Consider the following 11,221-nt stretch of genomic DNA (forward strand, 5'->3'; position numbering starts at 1 on the left):
TCCCTTCTGCCATTTTCTTGCAGTCTGTCCACTACCTCCTGTGGAGTCTGTCTACTGCCCCCTCCATAGTCGCTGCTGCAAATCTCTGACATTATCTGCGCCCTCTGCACTCCCTAGGCTGTGCATAATTTTCCTTTCTGCGCTCTCTGCCATAATCATTGGAAGGATTGCTTCAATGTGAGACTCACGACTGGTATTGTTCATTTATTTGATGCATAGAAGTAATGAAGTTGATTTCAATTTTAATGGTGCGGTGAGCGTGGATTGAATACGCTCTCCCAACCGAGCTATATAAATACTCCTTTTTCAAATATCTCTCTGCAATTCATTTTCATTCGCAGATCTCTCGCCAATTCATTTTCCCTAGTGCTCTTGCTTTGCCATTGGAGTTCAATTTTATATTTCTCTGATCTATGGAACTCATGGAGGTCTGGTGCACATCCAGGGAATGAACTATCTGGTGCCTCCATGCAGGAATGAGGAACGAGGCTGTGTGATATGGTTTTTAACACTGCCCCATATATTTATGCTTGAACGCTGGTATACTTTTGTATATTTATGCTGCCCCATATATACACAGTTCTTGTATTTACGCTACCATCGAAGTCTGTTGAACGCTGGTATGTTTTTGTATATTTACGTTGCCCCATATATACACAGTTCTTATATTACGTTAATACACAGTCTTGTGTATTACATTGAACATTGGTCTGACCATATATTTACACTCACCATACGTTGTCCCACCCATATATTCTATACTTTAATGCTGTCAAGTTTAATGCGTATTGATAATTTTTCCCGTCATATCAGAATCATATTTTTTCCCATTAGGAGTAAAATTTTGCAGCAGAAGTATTTTTTTACAGCACATAGTTTTTAAAATGCATTCAATCATATCTATTGTGGGAATAGTTCTCACTGGTAAAGAGAACTATCTTGAGTGGTCCTGGATGATAAAACACACCCTCATTTTCAATGAGTTATGGAAAGGAGTGTGTATTGGAGATAGAGACAAACAGCCAGAACAACCTACCTTAGACAAAGAGCTCGCCATTTGGGAAAATAAGAACAACAAAGCCTATGCATTAATTGCAGCATCTGTAAGTGAAGAGGTGAGTCATCATATTACGCCATTTTCAACTACTTTCGAAGCCTTACAAAATCTGAAAGAACTCTATGACTCACATTTTGCTCTTGAAGTTGTTCAACTCATGATTAAACTCTTCACTCTTGAATTGCAAAATAATGATCCTCTTGCTCTTGCATCCGAAGTAAAGTCTATAATGCATGATATCCAAGCCACTAAGATTGATATGGATATTCCTCTTATCGCTTTTGTCAAGGCACTTTATCCTACTTACTCCAATTATCTTGAGTCATTGCAAGAAAATGGAAATCTTAAAGATATTACCTTTGACTCTCTTGTGAAAAAAATTGCTGAAAGAGAGAAAGCTTTTGGAAAGAAGACAACCCTTGAATCTTCTGAAGAAGCTGTGTGCCTTGCTCATAAAGAAAAGAATCCTGCTCAAGATTCTTTCAGAGGAAGAGGTGGTTGAAGAGGAAGAGGAAGATATTTTAGAGGCGGGGGGGTAGACACTCTCAAGGAGAAAAGGTAGATTTGCACTACATAGGTTGCAAAAGAAATTGATCACATGATGCCTCTACATGCAAAATACCTTGGGACAAAATTGAGAAACAAAGGAATCAACCCAAAGGTAAAACTAATGACACAGACAATGGTAAAGCACCTGAATCTACTCATTATGTCGTGGCACAATGTAATATTGGAGTAAATGAAGATTTATTTAATGCTTCACTTGCTTCTTGGAAAAATTATTGGTTGCTTGATTCAGGAGAAACTTGCCTCATGACTCACAGAAAAGAATTTTTTGAAGAATTTACTGACAACGTTGATGGAGCAGTGTACTTTGCATACCAATCAAAAATCAAGCCATCAGGGCTTGGCATAATCAGGCTTAAATTGCCTGGTCTTCTATACTTTCTGTTGCATCATGTTCTATATCTCCCACAACTGAAGAGAAACTTGCTGTCCTTGGTCCACATCCACCAGTAAGGTCACTCCATTCATATGTTTGATGGCAAGATTGAGGTGAGAAAAGCATTTGACCACTCACTTGTCATGAGGGGAATAGAAGAAGAAAGGCTTCTCAAGCTGCAAGGTACCTCTGCTTGTGCACAACATTTCTCATACAATTCTCATTATGAAGAAGGTACACTTCCATCAAGTTTATTATTGCATGCTAGATTTGGACATTTGAACTATGACAGCCTCCACTTGTTGAAGAAAAATGGTGTTGTTGGTTTGCCTACAATTCCTAGGAAATTTAAGCAATGTGATGCTTGCATTCTAGGAAAGCATAGAAAATAGTCTTTTCATGATTCACATTCAAGAGCACATAGAAAACTTGAACTCATTCATTCAGATTTATGTAGTCCAATGCCTATTCCTTTTGCAAATGGAAATAAATATATGATGACATTTATTGATGACTACACCAGAATGTGTTGGGTTTATTTATTGAAGAACAAATCTGATGCTTTTCAAACATTCAAAAACTTTCATAAATGGATTGAAAATGATGCACAATCTCATATTGGGTCTATTCGCAATGATAATGGAAAAGAATACACATCAAATGAATTTGAAAACTATCTTTGCCAACATGGGATCAAACATCAAATGACTATACCTTATAATCCCCAATAGAATGGTGTAGCTAAAAGAATGAATAGGACAATCTTAAATATGGTACGATCCATGCTCTTCTTCAAAAATGTAAAAAATATGTTTTGGGTTGATGCTATTCTATGTGCTGCATGTATAAAGAATAGCTATCCATCTAATGCTATTAGAAACAAGACTCCATATGAAATGTGGTATGGGCACATTCCTTTGGTAAAACATCTGAGGGTCTTTGGTTCCACCTGTTATGCCTTGATACCAAAAGTACATAGAAACAAACTTGGTGCAAGAAGTTGTAACTGTATCTTCCTAGGGTATTCAAACACCTCCAAAGCATACTGTCTCTATTATGAAGTCAATAAAAAGTTTGTTGTATCTAGAGATGTAATTTTTCTTGAATCATCCAAAACTAACAATGTTGTTGAGCAACAACTTGATTGCTTGGATAGATTCGCAAATGCAAAATAATTTCAAGAATTTGATAATCAGATTCCACATCTTGAAGGGAGGATTCCTATACTAGATCAACATGTGAAATCTTCTTCTGAAGAACTCTCTCCCCCGCATGAAACTCCAACAACGGATGATGCTTTAAGTGATGTGATTGATAGAATTGGGAGACTCAATCTTGATTCAGTCCCAACTCAATCAATGGAGCAGCCTGGACCATCTGAGGAAGGTCCCCAATGTGGTTGAAAAAGGCACATGAAAGTGTTCATCCTGATGAGGTTGGAAAGACAGGAACTAGAAATTCAAACCAGCAAAATGGAGGTAATGTAGATGACTCTAATTCACCTGTTGATATGGATGTTTCTTATTATTGTGAATTGAACATGTCTACAGATTTTGAACCAACTTCCTTCAAAGAAGCTACTTCTAATGATGAATGGAAAGAAGCGTTGCAAAAGGAGTATGATGCCCTCATAAAGAACGAAACTTGGAAGCTGGTTGATCCTCCATTAGGAACCAAAACAATTGGTTGCAAGTGGGTCTACAAGAACAAGTATAAAGCTGATGGCTCACTTGACAAGCACAAATCCAGGCTTGTGGCAAAAGGTTTTGCACAAAAGGAAGGGGTCGCTTATGAGGAGACTTTTGCCCCCACAGCAAAATGGGCTACCATCTGGACACTCTTTGCCCTAGCAACTTAGAACGGTTGGAAAGTCCATCAAATGGATGTAAAAATTGCTTTCTTGAATGGAGATCTAAAAGAGAATGTTTTAATGTCCCAGCCTAAAGGATTTTCTGTGAAAGGACATGAACATGAAGTATGCAAACTTGTGAAATCTTTGTATGGCCTAAAACAAACACTGCGAGCCTGGTATGAAAAACTAACTGAGCATCTTCTGTAACTCAATTTCAAACATTATGATCTTGATGATGCAACTTTATTTGTCAAGAAAGTTGGAAAAATAGTTGTATATCTTGTGGTATATGTAGATGATCTTTTGATGACAGGGAACTATGAAAGCTACATTGCATCCATAAAGAAGGAATTGGGGAAAAGTTTTTAAATGACCGATTTGGGCTATGTTCATTACTATCTTGTTGTTGAAGTAACTCAACATCCAAATTCCATATTTCTTTCTCAAAATAAGTACAATGGAGATCTGTTGAATAGGTTTGGCATGAAAGAATGCAATCCTCTTACTAATCCAATGGAACAAAACTTAAAGCTCACATCTATTGAAGGAAAAGAATTTGAGGATGCAACAAAGTATAGACAACTTGTAGAAAGTCTCAATTACCTAACTACTACCAGACCAGACATTTCATTTACTATTGGAATCCTCTCCAGGTTTATGCAAAAGCCTTGTGAGGGACATTGGTCTGCTGCAAAAAGAGTTCTAAGGTACTTGAAGGGAACTCAAGACTTTGGAATCAAGTATACATGGGTGGACAACTTTAGCTTGATTGGATACTATGATTCAGACTTCGATGGAGACAAAGAAACTTGAGTATCTACTTCAGGATATGCTATGAGTCTTGGATCAAGAGCTGTCTCCTGGAGATCACGCAAACAATCAGTTCTAGCAGATTCACAACAAAAGCAGAATACGTGGCAGCAGCTGAGGCAACAAAAGAAATTGTGTGGCTTAGGAAAATTCTTGAAGGTTTGCAGGTAAAACAAGTACAATCAGCTCTACTCATGATTGAAAATACCTCTACAATAAAGTTGGCCAAGAACCCAAAGTTCCATGATCGAACGAAGCACAACAATACTAAATATCATCTGATTCAACAGCATGTTGAGGCCAAAACAATCCATCTCCATAATTGTTCCACTAATGAGCAAATTGCAGACATCTTCACCAAAGCGCTTGGAAGAGAAAAGCTTGAACGATTCATAATGATGCTTGGACTCACCAATATCCCTTCAGATTAAGGGGGGGAATGTTGACACCTAATTATCAGGATTGGGTGAATGTAATTAATGTAAATAAATAATAAGAAATATGAATAGTCATTGGGAGATGAAGTGAACAGTCTCTCCCTCATGTATATAATAAAGACCAACTTGAAGGAATGCAATATGAATTGATTTGGTGGAGTTACTGCCTGGCCTGTCATAAACCAAGAATCTATCCAAATGAGAAACACATTCAAAAATTCAAAAGTTCAGAAAAAATGGTTTAATATTATTTGACACTCAGCCAAGATATTCACAGTCTGTGTTTGAGTAATTTTGTCAGTGAGGCATCCCATTATACTCTGCGGATTCATTTGAACTTATTCAATGTTATCTAATAATTTTGAGCCAGTGATTTCTAATAGTTTTGAACTAGAGATGAGTGTAAAAACATTTAAAAAATTTGTGGTAAGAATGTTACAATTGGATTAAAAAAAATCCATAATATAATATTGTGCAAATATGATATCTAGGACTAGTGTCTTCTCCATCCAACCTTAACCTTAATGTGAAAATTCACAATACAACCCTAATTTACGATACACGATCTTAGCCCATAGAGATTTTCTCAAGGACTATGCTTGTAAAAACAATACCATGGGTTTTATACCATCCTCCTTACGCCCTAGGTGGTGCATATTTTCTATGAATTTTAATGGTTCCGTAATGGAATTTCTGATTTTGTTATCATCTAATGGTTTTTTTTGAATGAGAAATCTTTTGCATAACCAACTTGTTTAGGGGTTTCCACGTTGCAACATTTTTTTAAAAATATTTTGTTGTTGATGGTCTATCACTTAATAAGGGAAATGCACCCTCTTTTTCTCCTTTGGTTTTTTGCTTGCAAAAAAATTATATAATAAATTTCACCACAGAAACTTTCACAATGTCCCATAAAACTAAACCTAGGTGAAAAATAAACCCTACCACATTAGAATGTGCTCACTAATATCATACAATCACAATGTTTGAAATGAAATTTAACCTGACATAATCGAACAACAACAATGTGGAATGTGGTTGATATACCACATGAATTATACATTCCAACAACATTAGGGGAGTGATGGATGGTAAATCATAAAGCTTAATTTCTCAAGTGGATGCTTAAGACCAAGTGTTGGCCATTTGTAAATTTTTTACCAATAATTTTAAAATTAAGTATATGTTATTTTACTTGTTTTGAAATTCAAAATTTGTTGAGAATCTTTTGATATTATCTATTAGATTGTGAATAATATAAAGAATATTCTCAAGCTATTAAATTTTTGTAGTGCATAATTAATCATAATTGAAACTCCTCAAAACGAATTTCAATATAGATCATAACATTAAATATAATTTATTGTTTTATAACTTATTTTTAAATAAAAAGTGACTAATTTTATTTTTATGGTATAATTTTTTTATTTTTATAATATAAAATTTATGAATAAAGAAAAATCATTTATGAAATTCAAATTACCAAATTATGGCCCGAACCAAATAAAATGGACTAATTTTCAAATTTATGGAGGTTAATAAATCACAACTTGGCAACTATAATTAAAACAAATACTTGGTAACTATAATTAAAACCAATCCTAAAAAAGATCAGGCCACTCTCATATACCTTTTTTCAAATCAATTTTCATCATTGAAGTTATAAAATTCCAAGCTTTCATTGCATGAATGGCATCCTACGTTGTCCCCTTTACATTCCATCGAGGTTGAAAGAGATCCAATCCTGGTCAAAATGGTAACACCCGCCACCTCGACACATCCAGAAAAAATTGTATCAAACAGAATAAAAGTGATCCAGTCCCCCAGATTTCACACATCAAATAAATTAAAAAAATTTCATTGATCTAGTGATAGTTTGGCCTCAGACTGTGAAATTTAGCATCCAAGTAGGTTCTATAAACATAGTGATACCTTCGAGCTGATCTATATTGGGTCCACATCACACTGCAATGCGATATCGACAGAGTGATACGATATCAGGATCGATATATCAAATTTAAGATTTTTTATGTTTGAAAGAAACTTCAGGGTTTTACTCAGATTGAGAGCACATTTGAGCCCTAATATAGAATTGGCTAAGCACCATCCCTAGACAACTTCGACTGCAACGAGGAAATAGTATAGATTTTGGGGAATTCAAAGAGCATCTATCCAAAGCCGTAAGAGAATGATTCATGTTAATGAGATCAAAATCATCACTTCCATGAAAAAGCTGAAAGATTCAAGAAATTTCTAGAAGCCCTCAAGCATGGGACAACTCTTCCATCATAGTGCACATCATTGTGTGGTATTCCCTATGCTACGAGCTGTGTATTTCCTAGAGGCTTCCAATAAGAAACTCCAAGATTCAAGAAAGTTCGAGAGAGACATCTATACCTTCAAAGCATCGTCTTGTGGATCATAGCATATGCTACCTTCATCCTAAAATCCCATTTTATGATGTTTTATAAAGGTCATGTATGGTACCTTCAATCTAGAAATTAGGAGGTAGCTTCATACCATCAAGCACACATTAGTACATAAAGGCAAGTTTTAAGATAATATTTAAGACAAATTTTGAGTAAATTGTCTTAACTTGAGACAAAAAAAATTGTAAATTGTCTTAAATATTGTCTTTAAGCGATTCTCTCAAATTATTGTCTTTAAAAAATTATCTTTAAGCTAGTGCCTCAAATTATTGACTTAATTTTTTTCTCCATTAAGACAATATAGAACACAAGTATTATTGCCTCTTAAGAGAATTCATTTTTGTCTCGCAAGAGACTATAACTATGATTAAAGACATATTGTCTCTATAGAGAGTTTATGATGCAAGAAATCCCCGCATATAACCACAGTATGCATATGAAATGTAATGTCTATTTTGTCCTAGGAATTTCAGACTCTCTGCCAAGTCAAATCTTCATTACTTAAGGTTTACGACCCCCTTAATCATATCTCACTGGAATGATTTATTACCAACCACAGTTTGCCCCTTAATTAATCTCATGCAGACTCTATACATCCACCTTCAATAAAATTTCATTAAACCTTAATGCACTCTCATGAAATTTCTCAAATCTTATTTCCCGCACATATAACCAACCCCCACACTTTACTTTGGTTATATTTGGACTTACCCATCAAACCTCTTACCCGCTTTATTTCCATTATAATGCTTACATAATAGAAATACTCCACAAACATATGAAATATTACCTTTTCACATTTCCTCGGCCTTTGCACATTTCTCGAGGTTTACCTTTATCACTATCGCAATTGCAATCTCACGGATCCACTAAAACATGACTCTTTATCACATCCGATATGCGATTAACAACCCAAATTCCAAATACAATAAAACCTCATCCATTTCCTTCTCGGGTCCACTCACATCACACATCGTAATCGCAAATCGCAATTTTTAATGGCACAGTGCTCCTGCAATGGAATATTGCAATGCGATCTAATCATTGATCGCATCGAACATCGCCTTTCGCACTTCACACTTTCTTGTGCCCCAAAGTTAATTAACTCACCAATGAAACATTGCAATGCGGGGTTTAACAATGATCCTCCACCATTGATCGGAGCATTTGATCCAATGGTCAATAATGATGTCGTATATCACAATCGCAAATCACTTAAGGTTGCTTCACTCACTCCTGAGATATATTGCAATGCGATATTAATTGCTCAGTTCCATGAGACTTAATCTTGTCTGTTGATCGTAAAGATCCAACAACTCCTGTGCACCAACACTTCACTTCTCATCCTTCTCTTTACTTTGGGTTTTTATGCCATTTCTGAATGTTCTTTTGTGGTTTTCGGGTTTCTTCAAGGTTCTTGTCCTTTTGCTATTCTATTGCACGACCCCATTCTGAGCTTAACTTCACATGATTCTTTAATCATGATCACTCCTAGAATTTACTTTGGTCTTTCAATCAGTTTCAATGATCTATTTTGATCCTCCGTGTAATACTTCTCCTCTGTGTTTCGCCTGAATTGCACCTGCATACATATATTATGCAGAATCTCTAATACACACGTAATTTATCATTCTATATTCGAATCACACACTTATACTATTTTGGAATTAATCTCTATATTGATAAACAAACATTTACATATTTTCTCTATCTTTGGCCTGATCTTCTAATGTTAGTGGCCTCTGTTTTACAATCTGTCCATAGGCTTACAATCAAACCTCTCTAACTAGCTTAGTTATCTAACCATCTAATCATCTAACCATCTAACCCATGTCTATGCCTTTTAGGCTTACATTTATAAAAAAGGATTCTATAACCAATTCATGGTTTAGATCCATAAGCTTCTCAAAAAAATCCTAAAATCTCTTCCTTATCTCTAAGGAACCTCTCTAATCCTCAAAATCATGAACTAAATCCTAATCTAAGATTTGCAATTAATTGTCAAATCTCTCAATCTCTCAATTATCCTAAATCTCTCATATTCTCCTACATTCGAGAATATTTACAAATATGCCTCACTATTCTTAATTAATACCCTATTCTAGCTTCTCTCATTAAAATCACTCAAAACATTAATAATTACATTAATTCAAAACATAGGAAACCAACTTTCTTGAAAACACAAGACCCCCTATGTCTTACTAAAATACAATGATATTATTGAGTTGAATGCTCCTGCATTAGACTCTCAAGGTTGAAAATAATCATGGTCTCCTGATCATGTGCTTCTGATTTGTGTCCTCCTGGATCCCATACTTTTTTCTGTAGTCTGTCCTTGGTTGTTGTTGTTGTTTGTTGTTGTTCTCTAGGTTTCCACACTTTATGCTACATTTCCCCACTAGTTATGCTCTCATAGTCTACTGTTGTGTTTTTCTTGTTGTCGCTTTACTTTCTTTCTATTCTCTTCTCCCTTTGAGACTCTTTTCTCATCAAATCCATCATCATTTCAATTTCTATGTCTAACTCATTTCTTTGCTGGACCCTTTCCTCTTCCTCTCTTGCATATCCTTTGTAATCTTCATCATGTTTTTTCTTCCCTACTGGTGGTTTCAACCATTTCTCCAATAACTCTAATCCTGTCTCCCATTCACTGATCCTTTGATGAGAATTTAGTCCTTCTTCTTGATCGACTGCCTCAATAGCTTCCCTGGTTATCTCCACTGTACCTATCATTGTGATGGAATGATGATCTTTTACTATGTTTTCAGCTAACATAGTCTCTTCTTTAAATTTTCCTTTAATATTTGGCTGGTTACCTTCACTTTTTAGTTGTTGGTTCCTTACTGCCACCCTTACATCCTTACCCTCTTGTTGCTTCTGAACTTCCATTTCATCCCCAAATAACTTCTGTTCAATTTATTTGATCACAACATCACACTCATTCATTCTATGCATTGTTCCCACAAACAAAAATTTGGTTTGTGTATCAAAACACTCTTCTATCCCCATGTCTTTTAAATACCCTCTGCTACTATTAAGTACTGCTGTAACCACTTCTTTCCTATTTCCATTTCCTCCTATCAACCTCTCCAGCAATTCAATTTCCCCCTTACATTTAACAAGTGGCATATCACAATGTTCTTCATTTCCAGATTCATCCTTTACATAGTCACTATTGCCCACCGATTCAATCGGTCTACCTTCCATAGACAATTCTGTCTCATTCATCTCCATAGAAATAAGTTCTTGTTCGACACTTATAATCCCTGTATTCACACAACAATTATCAGTTTGAAAAATGTAAGGCTCAACAACCTCAATTATCATTTCACATACCAGCTTTTTAGGTTGATCTTCATCTCCTTCTTCCACAAGGAATTGTCCTTGTTTTATAAGAATCCCAAATGTTAATTCATCAATAATTCCTTTCTGCTGCATCAATTCAATATTTTCCTCATTCAAGAGACATTCTTCATCATACTCTGCTCTAGAATACTTCTCCTTTTAAATGTACTTTTCATCCTCTAGCAATACATCGGTATGTTGATCCAAGTTCTCCTCTGAACTCTGGTAATTTTTATCAAGCTTCATGACAGCTTCATAAGGCTACCAGTCCTCTGCAAAACTTGCACTCACAAAACAATCATTATAATTAAAAACATAGGACCTCAGTGTCTCTTCTTCCTTTGGCAA

This window comes from Pinus tabuliformis, chromosome 1_1 (assembly GCF_031772625.1).
Source record: "Pinus tabuliformis cultivar Carrire ecotype Pingquan chromosome 1_1, CPIR1, whole genome shotgun sequence".
Classification (NCBI taxonomy): Eukaryota; Viridiplantae; Streptophyta; class Pinopsida; order Pinales; family Pinaceae; genus Pinus; species Pinus tabuliformis.